The 15065-nt window shown below is 37.8% G+C and overlaps 1 protein-coding gene across 1 annotated transcript in view; it reads left to right on the top strand.

Moving 5' to 3' along the window:
* Positions 1–15065, top strand: part of LOC100999874 (myeloid cell nuclear differentiation antigen) — a 44687-nt gene that overhangs the window by 10165 nt on the left and 19457 nt on the right. The window contains exon 2 of the mRNA XM_009184310.4: positions 9264–9320. The gene's annotated coding sequence lies outside the window, so the exon portion shown is untranslated. The remainder of the gene's footprint in view (positions 1–9263; positions 9321–15065) is intronic.

Raw genomic sequence — 15065 nt, 5'->3', positions numbered from 1 at the left:
TATGGACAGACATGTGTAATAATATTTTCCAAGAAAAAATGTTATTTTAAGGTTAGAAAAGGTGATTTAAAGTACAGCTAAAAAAGTGTGAGAAGAGGAAATACCAGTGATTCTGTTATTTATTCATTAAATACATTTATTGAACACTGTATTTCCCATCCTCATACTGGGGAAAATATGAGATGCCTAACACACGGTTCCTTTCCTTGAAATGCTTAATTTGGAATGGGGGAAACAGACCCCAAGATAGGCATTTATAAAACAGCAGGAGCACTTATATGAAAAGACATTCCATCTAACTCATAATAAGATGAATGCAATTTTAAATTACAATTAAACAACTTTGCTGACTTTTCAAATTGACAAGGTTCTAGAGGTTCAAAAACATACTTTGTTGGAGAAGCTGCAAGGAGCAGACCTTTTTATGCATTGCTTATAGCAGTACAAAATAGCATACGTTGGGTGAAAAAGCAAAACCTGTGTAAACTACACATTTATTTGTATTATGACCCAGTAATCATATTTCTAAGAATTTATCCTGCAGATATGTATACACACATATATGAAATGATATGCATACACAGGGTTGTTCGCTGTAGTTCTGCTTTTTGTAATAGCAGAAGACTGGAAGTGACTCAAGAGCACTTTAGTGGAGATTTGTTAAATCTCCCATTTGTGAAACAAGCACAGAGATGTTTACCAAAATGAGGAAGCACCTTCCTCAGTGATATGGCAAGAGCTCCGGAGGGCATATAAGAATATTTATATTTGCTTGTTTTTACATAAAGAAAAATGGAAAGACTGTGAAAAATACTACTAAAAGTTGTTTTCCATTGTGAAGATAGAGGCTGGCAAGGGGTAGAAAGGGGCAAATGGGCCTACAAGTTAAACTCTTCTATATATACCTTTTATGGATTATTTTGATTTTTTAATAATGTATATGTATGTATCGTTTTTTGTTTTTTTCTTTGAGACAGGGTCTGGGTCTGTCTCCCAGGCTGGAGTGCAATGGCGTAATCTCAGCTCCCTGCAACCTCCTCCTCCTGGGTTCAAACCATCCTCGTATCTCAGCCTCCCCGGGACTACAGGCATGTGCTCCATGCCCAGTTAATTTTTATTTTTTTTATTTTTTATTTTATTTTTTTGATAGAGACAGAGTTTCAGCATGTTGCCCAGGCTGGTCTCGAATTCCTGGGCTCAAGCAATCCTCCCACCTCAGCCTTCCAAAGTGTTGAGATTACAGGTGTGAGTTACCATGCCCAGTCAGAGATACTGTCTATTGAAACAAACACATGAATTTTAAAAATGCATGTCAATACAGTGATATATTCTGGTTTGCTCAAGAGAGTTTTAGTTAAGTGCTTCTTGACCCAGAATAACTGTTAATAATGCCCTGTTTCATTCTTAAAATTATCTGGGCTTCACTTGGATGATCAACCATATGAACATCCTAGATGATAAAACTTTAACTTTGATGCCTCTGCAGAGTTTGTGATTTTAATATGTATACACACACACACACACACACACACACACACACACATATGCATATAGTTTCTACCCTTCTAGAGTGTTAAAACTGATGTCAACATAAAAGATAAGGCCAAAGAGTTGGGCCTTAGACAGGGTCTTAGACCTCGTCTTACACAGTTTGAGCTGCTATAACAAACTACCACAGATTGGGTGACTTATAAATAACAAAAATTTATTTTCACAGTTCTAGAGGCTTGAAAATAGAGATCAAGACATTGGCAGATTCCGTGTCTGTTGAGAGTCTGCTTCTCAGTTCAAAGATGGCTTTCTCCTCGTTACAGCCGCATGTGGTAGAAGGAGAGAGGGAACTCTCTAAGGTATCCTTTATAATGGCACTAATCTCATTCATAGGGGCTCTGTCCTCATGACCTAATCAACTTCCAAAGGCCTCACCTCCTAGAAGCCCTTGGGGTTAGGTTTCAACCTATGAATGCTATAGGAACATAAATATTTAATCTATAGCATAACCTAATGTATTAACCTATCATAACATTGATGATTATTTCCCACTTCTTTTAACATCATAGAAATAAAAAACTAAAGCAATAATATTTGTATGACACACTGAGGTAAACAGCAAGGCTGCTTGTTGACAAATGCAAACTGACCAAAGGCTATAATTTTCTCAAGATCCACTTGGTCATTCAAAGGATGAGGGGCAAAGAGATCAGGTGCTTAGCACACCTGATACCTATATTTGTTGGGAAGCTCTGCCCTAAGGAAGATTAGAAGAAGGGACCCTAAAAGTTTGCAGAGAATAAATGATTGTGAAGTAAAAGAGAGGTAAGCCTGCAGCACTGAAGTAATCTAAGAAAGGAAGATGACTCCTGGTGTGGTCACGGGAAAGGTGCTTAATCTCTGTCAACCTCATTTAATCCTTAGGAGTCCATTCATCCATTCATTTATTCATAAATTGATGAATATGCCAGGCAACATGAGGTATATGTTGCCGTGAGTTGTTATACAACTACTTAGGTCTCCATGTAGATTGTAAGTTTCCCCGGCTCATTGCACTATACAACCTCGACAGTGTCAATTAGTGTGAGCCAAGCAATAGCCAGTGATTTTGCTAACACAACCACCTCTCAATAAAGCAGGTTGAGATCACTGTAATGTAGGAACACAGAAAGGGAAAGAAGAAAAATAGGGTCCCAAAAGCTATATATTAGGGCCCTACAGTAAATTTCACAAGGGCCCAGAGATATACATAGGATGCTCCAGGGTCACTTTGGCCACCTCAGTCCAAAGTAAATGCCTGATTTGGAGCACTGCCAATTCTACTGATCCACATTAAAAAATGTAAGGTATTGTAAAACTAGGCATGAATTTCCATTGTAGAAACTGATGTGAAAAAATTCAGCCAATAATGTCTATCTTGTAGATAGTGTTTACTATTTTACATGCTTTACATGTTTACAACTATTTAACCCTCACAAGTATTGTCTGGAGAAATTCTTATTGATGCCCTCATTTTGCAGATGAAGAAACTGAAGAAAAAGGAAGGTTTAAGTGCATTATTCATATCATGCCATTAAGAATGTAGTAAACATAGGCCAGGCGCGGTGGCTTGCGCCTGTGATCCCATCACTTTGGGAGGCCGAGGCGGGCAGACCACGAGGTCAGGAAATCGAGACCATCCTGGCTAACACAGTGAAACCCCGTCTCTACTAAAAATACAGAAAAATTTAGCCTGGCGGAGTGGCGGGCTCCTGTACTCCCAGCTACTCGGGAAGCTGAGCAGGAGAATGTCGTGAAGCCGGGAAGCGGAGGTTGCAGTGAGCCGAGATCGCGTCACTGCACTCCAGCCTGGGTGACAGAGCAAGACTCCGTCTCAAAAAAAAAAAAAAAAAAAAAAAAAAAAAAAAAAGAAGAAGAAGAAGAAGAATATACTAAACATAATGATTGAACCCCAAAGAGCCAGGCATTAAAATCTCTTTTCTATACATCGTGTCTCTGAAATAATAAGACTTTCTATTATTCATGAGCACCTTTTAAGTGTCAGGAGCAGTGTTAATCATTTTGTATGTTTTGTTTCCTTTAAGCCTTAGAGAACTGTGGAGATCATAATCTTTTTAAATATAAGGAAAGAGATGGTCAAAGTGAGATAATTTTTTGCCCAGGCTGGGAGCAGTGACTCACATCTGTAATCCCAGTAATTCGGGAGGTTGAGGCAGGCAGATGCTTAAGTCTACGAGTTCTAGACAGCCTGGGCAACAAAGCAAGACCCTGTCCTTATGAAGAATTTAAAAATTAGCCAAGTGTGGTGGCACGTGCCTGTAGTTCCAGCTACTTGGGAGGCTGAGACAGAAGAATTGCTTGAGCCCAGAAGGTCAAGGCTGCAGTGAGCCGAGACGTGCCCTTGCACTCCAGCCTGAGCAGCAGAGCCAGATGCTGTCCCAAAAAACAAAAACAAACAAACAAAAAAAATTGTCCAGAATTACATAACCAAAACGTAGCAACACTTGAATTTGGACCAACACCTTCCCAGCTTTGCTCTGGATATTTGGATCTTACCCATATGGGCCGAGTTCAGATCCTACTTTCTTTAAGAAGTGTTGTAATCACAGGATCAAAACTCCCTAAGATGGAAGGAATGTAAGCAGTCATCAACTGCCAGCCTCTCATTCTGCAGACAAAGAAAATGAGGTTGAGAGAGTCTTACCACAGTCACTCAGTCTGCTGGAGTGAATCTAGGGTTGAATTTATATTTTCTTAGAGCAAGTTCTGTAACATTTTTATATTCATTATGCAAAAATTGGGATAATCCTCTCTTAGAATGAAGAAATAAATTTAAAGATTTTAAAGGTATGAAAAGGGTCTAAAGAGTATGAAGGTATTCAGAAAACAGCTTATAGTTGCTGACATAAACCAGAAATATAAGAAGCAAAAATTGGTTATTGATCAAATATATAATAATTTTTAAGAAGCAATTTTATAAAAGGTATTCAAGACTCAACTCCGTGACCTGCCCCTGAAAAGTTCTAGTTCGCCTTAGCCACTAATGAGCTGTGCATCTTTTGGCAGGTCATGTTACCTCCTTGGCCCTCAATTCACTCATCAGAAGAGTGAAAAGGTTGAACTAAAGCATCTCAGAAGAGAAACTGCTAGGAAAGCCAGGGGAGAAAAGAGGGCACAGGAAATAGAGTTTCAATTCCCCATTTATACTATTTTAGTTTGTTTTCTGTGTGGTATTTACCTGCTTTATATATTAATTTTCTAGTGCTGCTTTTTGGTTTGTTCAAAAATATGGGATCAGATTATTTCCAGTCTGCTCCTTGCCAGTGCTGTGCAGCAATTGTCTAAGTAATGAGAAGGAAGAGAGAACATCCATGGTTCCTGGAGACCTGCCTACCTGTGGGAGGCATAGGCATAGGTGTAATCTGAAAAGGAAAATACAGTCTAGTGCCCCCAAGGAAAGAGGCAGCAATACTAGGACCTCAGGCACCCGGGCTGAGACCCAGGAAGCAAAGGCTGGATAATGGCATAACTTAAAAACTCCTTCTAATGCTGAGGGGCAGAGAATGGGGGAAATTGGGGCAGGTTCTGAGACCCTTGTTATACTAAAGAGTCTTTTGTTTCTGCTGTAACTCAGACCTTAGATATTTCAGGAGACTAAGGATGGGTGCTTTAATAGACCCAGGTGTCTCAGGTCAGGGAAAGGAAAACCAGAGTGATGATGAAGTTTTAACATTTTCTGAATCTATTATCTTTAATTGGGTCTTCCATTTATTTATATACTCCCTCTATACTTCCCTTTTTATCCACTCTGGACTATTACTAAATACTGAACCACCTCCCTACTTTCTCTATATTTCTTTGTCCAGAGTGTCCTCCTTCTACACCACTCACCTATGCATGAACACCAGACTCGTGATTTTTTTTTTTTTTTTCTGTGATCCTGGACTAGATACATAATCTTTCTGAGTCTCAGTTTCCTTTATACATTTATATAGCCACTTTAGTGGTCACTCAATAGTTTTACTGATATTCTACTAATGTTGGCAGTGGTCAACATATAGGTATTAAATTAACTTGTTGAGGGTTGGTCTGATTGGGCTAAAAAAAAATGGGCAATTTTCAATGTCACTTCACCTGATCTTAGTGAGAAGGGTTAGAAATTCCCCTATTGATGTAGTCAGTCTCTGTTCTGAGTAAGCCAGGAACAGAGTAAGCTCATGCTGAAGAAGTAGGAGCTTGCCTGAGTGGGGAGGCACTACTGAAATATGAAAGTGCTTGATGAGCTCTGAAAAGCTGTAGCAATGTGAGGATCTGCACAAAAATCTGTACATGGAGACGAGAGATCAGAAGGCGTGGGTACGTCTGCTCAGAGGCCCAACAATATGCAATGTGCCTGGGAATCTTTGAGCAATGTGTACAAAACAGGTCTTAAATATGTCCTTATCAGTTGGATCTGAGGCAGTTGCATTGAACTTCCCTATCCTTACCAGTCTAGCTTTTTGCTTCCTCTTCCCTTTGTCCAAACAGTGGAGCCTTGGACCCATTGCTGAATTACCACTGTTATATTTGGCCTGTTTGGAGGACATGGGTACCTCAGTATCTCATAGAGAGCATGAGAGCTAGACCTATCCAATGAAGCAAATCTTCCCACAGAACTTTTCTCCTAAGCAACTCAGGGGAATAGAACAAAGTGCTAACAAGTTTTACTAATGAGAAGGCAAACAAGCTGCTTAATTGAACTGGGGAAGCCGGGGGAGAATCAAGGAAACAGTTCCCAGGAGGGAGCTGGTGCCAGCTCAATGATTCACAGCCTCAACTTCTGTAATTATCGACCTTTTCTCTGCAGAGACCACCCCCTCCATGAGTTGTGGAGCAGGGAGCTTTGGGGAGGCTCCAGTTTTCTCCTCTTTCTCCCTCAATTAATGCTAATTGGGAACATGGGAATGTAGATCAGGATGTCAAAGAAACAGCTCTAGAATACAGTCCAGCTAGGCGTCCCTTCCTCAGGCCTGATTAGGAGGCTTTGCCTGAACCACACAGAAGGGCATCATTTCCTACATTCATAGGAGTCACTGTGGAGATGTAGACTGGGAGTCAGGAGGCCTGACTTTTAATCTAGGCTCTGCTACTAACTAGCTCTTGCACAATGTGGGTCATACACATTCCTTGACCTTCATACATTTTAAAGTTGTTTTGAACTATGATAAATGATGTTTTTCACTTTGATACCAGGGTAAAAGCATCAAGAGAAGCAAGTCAGGTTAGTTGCTTGACTCCCTTAAAGTAAAACAAAACAATCCCCCACACAAAAAGAGGAATGTATACCATGGGAGTTCCAAAAAAGGTGTTGCCATACTCGTTGGTTCTTTCAGAGCATTTTTTTAAACCGTCATTTCCTTTTTAGGAAAAAAAAAAAAAAAAGCAGTCAGCTTATCTGCCTGTCTGCACATCTCAGCTTATCTGCACACCCATCCACATATACATAGTACTGTTTCTCATGACTCACTCTCAGACGCTACTAAAAGATAAAACCACAAGCACAATTTTCAGTGTTGTTTATAATAGAACATACAGTCAAAAAACTTTGTGCCAAGACCAGCTTGGCTGGGGAGACCCTAACCTAGCAGCACTAGAGACACACAGAAACAGAGAGTGTGGAATGGGAAATCGGGTCTCACAGCCTTCAGAACTGAGAGCCTCTAACAGAGATTTACCCACACATTTATTGACAGCAAGCCAGTCATAAGATTTGCTAAAAGTATTCCTTAAAGGAAATAAAGGGATGGGCTGAAATAAAGGGATGGGCTCTGGCTAGTTATCTGCAGCATGAACATATCCTTAAGGCATAGATCACTCATGCTATTGTTTGTGATTTAAGAGCACCTTAAGCAGCTTTCCTACCTGGGTGGGACAGATGTTCTTTGCCCTCATTCTGGTAAACTGACAGCCTTCCAGCGTGGGCATCAAGGCCATCACGAGCATATCACAGTGCTGCAGAGATTTTGTTTATGTCCAGTTTTGGGACCAGTTTATGGCCAGATTTTGGGGCCTGTTCCCAACAACTTTGAGTTTTAATTCCGATTCCATAAATCATCATTGTAAATTGTAGGGCAATTTAGCTAACCCTTTTTTGCCTCATTTGCAAAACTGAAAATCATACTTAATCATAAAGTTGTTGGAAGAATTAAGTAAGATAATTTAAGTTGGCATATAGTAGGTGCTTAAGAAATAAAAATCCAAATTTGTTGATTCCTATTATTGTTAGCATTGTAGTTACACATATCATGCCTAATAGAACACAGACATGACTCCTAAATCCATAAGTATATCATTCCATTAAGAAGTTCAACAAAGGGCTAAAATCCCAAACACTTTTTATTTGTATGGAGTAAGAGTGCCCCTTTAGAAGTCCTGCAATTACTTATAGACCAAACTTTTAAAAAAGTGGTCAAAGCCACTTCTGAAACTTCCCTAGAGTCAATTCTCTTTGAGGATATAAACTTCATTTCCAACAAGGGCAAACAGACCACGGTGCTCTTTTGGCCATGGCCTAGAAAGAAAACCCAGCTGGAGATATAAAATATTTCAACGTATGCATACCAGCCTTGAGAAGTTATTGGGAAGAATCAGGGGATATGAAAAAGAACTGTGATTAAAGTCTGGCATAGAGAAGAAGTTCAATTAATACGAGTTCCTGTCTACTTTTAGCAGTAGCCAGAAAATCCTATCACAGGGTGATCACTTTTGATCTCACTAACAAGGCTGCTTACAAGCTCTAGTCTTCCTGGATGTTTTATGGCAAATAAATCTTGTTATTTTTAAATCCAATAACATCTTCTTTTTTGTTTAATATACTTTTTTAAGAGCAGTTTTAGATTTACAGCAAAATTGAATGGAAATTACAGTTTCTATATGCTCCTCACCCCACACATGCACTACCTCCTTCATCATCACCATCCCTCACCAGAGGGGTACATTTGTTACAATCAGTGAACATGTGTTCAATACTGATACATTTTTACTACCCAAAGTCTGCAATTTATATTAGGGTGCACTCTTGGTATCTTACATTCAATACATTTAGACAAATGCAAAATGACAACTATCCGCCATTATAGTATCATACAGAGTCGTTTCATCGCCCTAAAAATGATCTGTTCTCCGTTAACTCCTTTTCTTCTCACAACCCCATGGCAAGCACTGATTTTATTCTCTCTATACTTTTGTCATTTTAGGATTATACAGTAGGTATCCTTTTCAGATTAGCTTCTTTCATTTAATAAGTTTCCTCCATATCTTCTCATGGCTTAATGTCTCATTTCTTCTGGGGTTGAATAGTATCCCATTGTCTGGATATAACACAGTTTATTGATCCACTCACCTACTGAAGGACATTTAATTGCTTCTGAGTGTTGGCAATTATGAGTAAAGATGCTATAGTCATGTCTGAAGGCTTCTTTTATGGATGTAAGTTTTCAACTCCTTCAGGTAAATACCAAAGAGAACAAGTACTGGAATGTATGAGTATTTTTAGTTTTCTAAGATACTATCAAACTGTCTTCCAAAGTGGCTGTACCATTTTGCAATTCCACTAGCAATTGATAAGAGTTCTGTTGCTCCATATCATCACCAGCATTTGGTATTGTCAGCATTTTGGATTTTAGCTACTCTAATAGATGTGTAGTGGTATCTCATTATTCTTCATTTGCAATTCCTTGTGAATGTATAATGTTGAGCATCTTTTCATATGCATATTTGTCATTTTCTTGTAGATGTCCTTCGTCAGGTTGATGAAGATCCCCTGTATTAAGACAACTTTTTGAAGTCAGGTAAAGTGATGCTTCCAGCTTTATTCTTTTTGATTAAGTTTGCCTTGGCTGTTTGGGCTCTTTTTTGGTTCCATATGAATTCTAAAATAGTTTTTCTAGTTCTGTGAAGAGTGTCATGGGTCATTTGATAGGAATAATATTGAATTTGTAAATTGCTTTAGGCAGTATGGCAGTTTTAACGATATTGATTCTTTCTATCCATGAGCATGAAATGTTTTTCCATGTGTTTGTGTCATCTCTGATTTATCTGAGCAGTGTTTTGTGATTCATATTGTAGGGGTCTTCCACTTCCCTGGTTCACTGTATTTCTAGGTATTTTATTCTTTTTGTGACAACTGTGAATGAGGTTGTGTTCTTGATTTGGCTCTCAGCTTGGTTGTTGTTGGTATATAGGTATGCTACTGATTTTCCTGCATTGAGTTTTTACATTGAAATTTTTCTGAAGTTGCTTATCAGATTGAGGAGTTCATAGGCAAAGACTGTGGGGTTCTCTAGGTATACAATCATGTTTTCTGCAAACAGGGATCATTTGACTTACCCTCTTCCTATTTGGATGCCCTTTATTACTTTCTCTTGCCCTATTGTTCTGGCCAGGACTTCTAGGACTATGTCAAGTAGGAGTGGTGAGAGAGGGCATTCTTTTCGGGAAGGCTTCCAGCTTTTGTCCATTGGTATAATGTTGGCTGTGGGTTTCTCGTAGATGGCTCTTATTATGTTGAAGTATGTTCCTTCAATGCCTAGTTTGTTGAGAGCTCTTAATAGGAACAGATGTTGAATTTTATCAAAAACTATTTCTTCATCTGTTGAAATAATCATGTGGGTTTTGTTTTTAGCTCTTTTTATGTGATGAACCATATTTATTGATTTGTGCATGTTGAACCAACCTTACATCCCAGGGATAAATCACACTTGGTTATGGTGGACTAGTGTTTTGATTTGATGCTGGATTTAATTTGCTAGTATTTTAGTGAGGATTTTTGCATCTATGTTCGTTAAGAATATTGGCCTGAAGATTTCTTTTTGTTGCATCTCTGCCAGGTTTTAGTGTCGGGATGATTCTGGCCTCATAGAATGAGCTGGGGCAGAGTCCTTCCTCCTCAATTTTTTTGAAATAATTTCAATAGAAATGTTATCAACTCTTCTTTACATATCTGGCAGAACTGAGCTGTAAGTCTATCTGGTCCTAGGCTTTTTTTGCTTGGTAGGCTTTTTGTTACTGATTCAATTTCAGAACTCATTGTTGGTCTGTTCAGGGATTCAATTTCTTCCTGATTAAATTTTGGGAGGTTGTATGTGTCCAGGAATTTACCTATTTCTTCTAGGTTTTCTAGTTTGTGTGTGTAAGGCTGTTCAGAGCAGTCTCTGAGGATTTTTTATATTTTTGTGGGCTATTGGTTTTGGCCCCTGGCATTTCTGATTGTGCTTATTTGTATCTTCTCTCTCTCTTTTTTTTATTAATCTTGCTAACAATCTATCTATCTTATTAACTTTAAAAAAAAAAAACAGCTCTTGGATCATTGATCTTCATATGGTTTTTTTGTCTCAATTTCCTTTAATTCAGCTCTGATTTTGGTTATTTCTTGTCTTCTACTAGCATTCAGTTTGGTTTGTTCTTATTTCTCTAATTCCTTTAGTTGTGATATTAAGTTATTATTTTGAGATGTTTTGAACTTTTCGACGTGGGCATTTAGTGCTATAAACTTCCCTTTTAACAGTGCCTTAGCTGTGTCCCAGAGAGTCTGTTATGTTTTATCTTTGTTCTGATTAATTTTAAGGAATTTCTCAATTTCTACCTTAATTTCACTGTTTATCCAAAGGTCAATCAGGAGCAGGTCGCTTAATTTCCATGTAATTGTATGATTTTGAGAAATTTTCTTGGTATTGATTTTTTTTAATAGTGTTATGGTCCAAGAGTGTGGTTGAAGTGTGCATGATATGGTTTGGCTGTGTCCCCACCCAAATCTCATCTTGAATTCCCGTGTGTTGTGGGAACCAGGAAAAGGTAATTGAATCATGGGAGCTTGTCCTTCCTGTGCTGTTCTCATGATAATGAGTAAGCATCATGAGATCTGATGGTTTTATAAGGGGGAGTTTCTCTGCACAAGCTCTCTTTTTGCCTGCTACCATCCATGTAAGACGTGACTTACTCCTTGCCTTCCACCATGATTGTGAGGCCGCCCCAGCCATGTGGACCATTGACCCTTTTATTCTGTATAAATTACCCAGTCTTGGGTATGTCTTTATTAGCAGCATGAGAATGGGCTAATACAATTATGATTTTGGTTTCTTTGAATTTGCTGAGGATTGTTTCATGTTCAATTGTGCATTTGATTTTAGAGTATGTGCCATGTGGTGATGAAAAGAACTCTTGTTTTTGGGCGGAAACTTATGTAGATTTTCTTCTAGGCCCATTTCAATAACCAAAACAGCATGGTACTAGCATAGCAGAGAGCCAAAAATAATCCTACACACCTACAATCATCTGATCTTAAACAAAACTGACAAAAACAAGCAATGAGGAAAGGACCCTCTATTCAATAAATGGTACTGAGATAACTGGTTATCTGTATGCAGAAGATTGAAACTGGACCCCTTCCTTACCCCATTAAAAAAAATCAATTCTAGATTACTTAAAGAGTTAGATGTAAAACCTAAAACTATAAAATTCCCAACATATAACCTAAGAAATACCATTTTGGACATAGGACCTGACAAAGATTTTATGACAAAGGTACCAAATGCAATTGCAACAAAACCAAAAATTGACAAATGAAACCTAGTTAAAGTAAAGAGTTTCTTCACAGCAAAAGAAGCTGTCAACAGAGTAAACAGACAACCTACAGAATGGGAGAAAATATTTTAAAACTGTGCATCTAACAAAGGTCTAATATCCAAAGTCTGTAAGAAACTTAAACAAATTCATAAGCAAAAACCAGACAACTCCATTAAAAAGTGAGCAAAGGACATGAATAGACACTTTTCAAAAGAAGATATATATGGGACCAACAAGCATATGAAAAAAAATTGCTCAACATCACTAATAATTAGAGAAATGCAAATCAAAACTACAGTGAGAAACCATCTCACACCAGTCAGAATGGCTATTTTTAAAAAGTCAAAAAATAACAGATGCTGGCAAGGTTACAGAGAAAAGGGAATGATTATACACTGCTGGTAGTAGTGTAAATTAGTTCAGTCATTGTGAAAAGTACTGTGAAAATTCCTCCAAGAACTTGAAACAGAATTATCATTTGACCAAGCAATCCCATTACTGGGTACATACATACCCAAAGGAATATACATCCTTCTACCATAAAGGCATGCATTCATATGTTCATTGCAGCACTATTCACAAAATAGCAAAGGCATGGAATCAACCTAAATGTTCATCAGTGGTAGACTGGATAGAGAAAATGTTGTACATATATACCATAGAATACTACACAGCCATAAAAAGAATAATATGTATTGTGCAGCATTATGGCCTCAATAACTAGAGGCCATTATTCTAAGCAAACTGACACAGGAAAAGAAACCAAGTACCACCTATTCTCACTTGTAAGTAGGAGCCAAACAAGGAGAAGACATGGACCCAAAGAGGGGAACAACAGATACCAGGACCTACTTGAGAGTGAAGGTTGGGAGAAAGGGGAAGATTAAAAAAAAAAAAAAAAAAAAAAAAACCTTTCAAGTATCATGCTAATTACGTGGGTGATGAAATAATCTGAACATCAAACCCCCATGACACATAATTTACCTATATAACAAACATGTACACATACCCCGAACCTAAAATAAACATTTTTTTAAAACATACTTTTTATTAACAGAAATTAGTATGAGTAAAGATGGAAACTTGGAAAGAAATGACTACATTTTATTTAGTTTTGATAATTAAGAAAAGAGAGAAATAAAAATGTAAGTTCAATTTTAATTATTCAATTTAGGTGAATTTTGTGCATGCTCGATTGTATTTAGTTCAACTAACATTTATTGATCATCTTAATTTATGTCAGGAAATTGGTGATGCTAAGAAGGTGAATAATTAATGGTGACTCTAATCATTGATCTTTCAATACAGAGGGAGCACACAAACAAGTGAAAAGAACGTTTTAACAAAATGCACTAAGTGCTAAGACATAGGAATGTGTAGAGTATTACAGAGGCACTCAAGGGTGACCTGTGATAGGTATGGAAAGTTTCCAAAGGAAGAGTAAGCTTTAATATAGTCATTTGAGGAAAATTTGGACAGCAAAGCAGAAAATGTGTGAGGGGAATTGCAGGATGAGAGAAGATGACTAAATCTACTAAGTCATGAACTAGCAATATGTGTGAAATAACATTATGTGTTAGAGATATGGACAAATTAAATAGTCAGTTGTTATAGTAGGACAAGAAGAGAAAAGACAGAGACTAGCAAGAAATGAGACTAGAGAAATAAAGATATACCAGGTTATGAAGGTCCTTGAGTACCAAACAAAGAATCACTTTATCCAACGAGCAATTCATGTAACACTGGAGAATTTTAAAAAGTGAAATTAAGTGATCAATGAGCTAGTTAAAATAATTTCAGCCTCAGGCAACATAAATTCTTAAGTTAAATGATTTAAAAAGTAAGAAATTTACAAGAAGATTTTTTACTTGGGGAGAGAGGAGGGATGTGAGTTAATTCATAGATTCAATAATAGCTTCCATGAAACATTTCTTCTGCTGTATTCAATTCAACTGCCTCAGCTCTCCAAATGAAAACACAAGGATAGTGAGAACAAATAACAAGCTATTTCTTCTAGCTCATGTCCTTTGACTAGCAAAGAAAAATTTTTTTTAGATATTTTCCTACTGCAGGCTTCTCTTCAGGCACCAGGGGCTAAAATTGGGTCACATGTCTATTTTTAATCAACTGCTTAAAAAGAACTTGCTCTCCCTGATTGACTTAAGTAAATAATCATCCATTTCCTGAAGCTGAAAAACAGACCAGCCTTCCACAAATATTTAGATAACTAATACTTGAGATGGAAGGGAGCATTACATGAGCAAAATATAAGTGGACAATCACAGAATATGCTATCATCTAATTTTTGCAATATACTTCTTGAAATGGTGCAGGGTAGATTTTAGAACTTTGGGCTGGAAGAAAGGAGGTGAGTTAGAACACTAATGGTCCTAGCAAGAGATAGTGAGAACTTGAACCAGAAAAGTGGGAAATAAATATTTGGGAAATATTTATAAGATAAAATCATTATTTGAGTCAGCAGTTTGTGCATTGCCTGGTGGAGAACCAACAGAGGGTATCACTACAAAAGTTAGTTTCTAAAAAAGAGCATGTATCAGTCCATCTTCATCCTGCTGCTAAAGGCGTACCTGAGACTGGGCCTTTTACAAAAAAAAAAAAAAGCAGTTTATTGGACTTACAGTTCCACATGGCTGGGGTAGCCTCACAATCATAGCAGAAGGTAAGGAAGAGCAAGTCACATCTTACATGGATGGCAGTAGGCAAAAAGAGAGCTGTGCAGAGAAACTCCCATTTTTTAAAAACCATCAGATCTTCTGAGATCTATTTACTACTATGAGAACAGCATGCTAAAGACCCACTCCCATAATTCAGTCTTCTCCCACTGGGTCCCTCCCACAACATGTGCGAATTGTGGGAGCTGCAAGATGAAATTTGGGTGGGGACATACAGCCAAACCATATCATTCTACCCCTGGCCCCTCCCAAATATCATATCATCACATTTCAAAACCA

The sequence above is a fragment of the Papio anubis genome, unplaced genomic scaffold (genome assembly GCF_008728515.1).
Source record: "Papio anubis isolate 15944 unplaced genomic scaffold, Panubis1.0 scaffold357, whole genome shotgun sequence".
NCBI classification, from domain to species: domain Eukaryota; kingdom Metazoa; phylum Chordata; class Mammalia; order Primates; family Cercopithecidae; genus Papio; species Papio anubis.
This window is presented reverse-complemented; position numbering and strand designations above follow the sequence as displayed.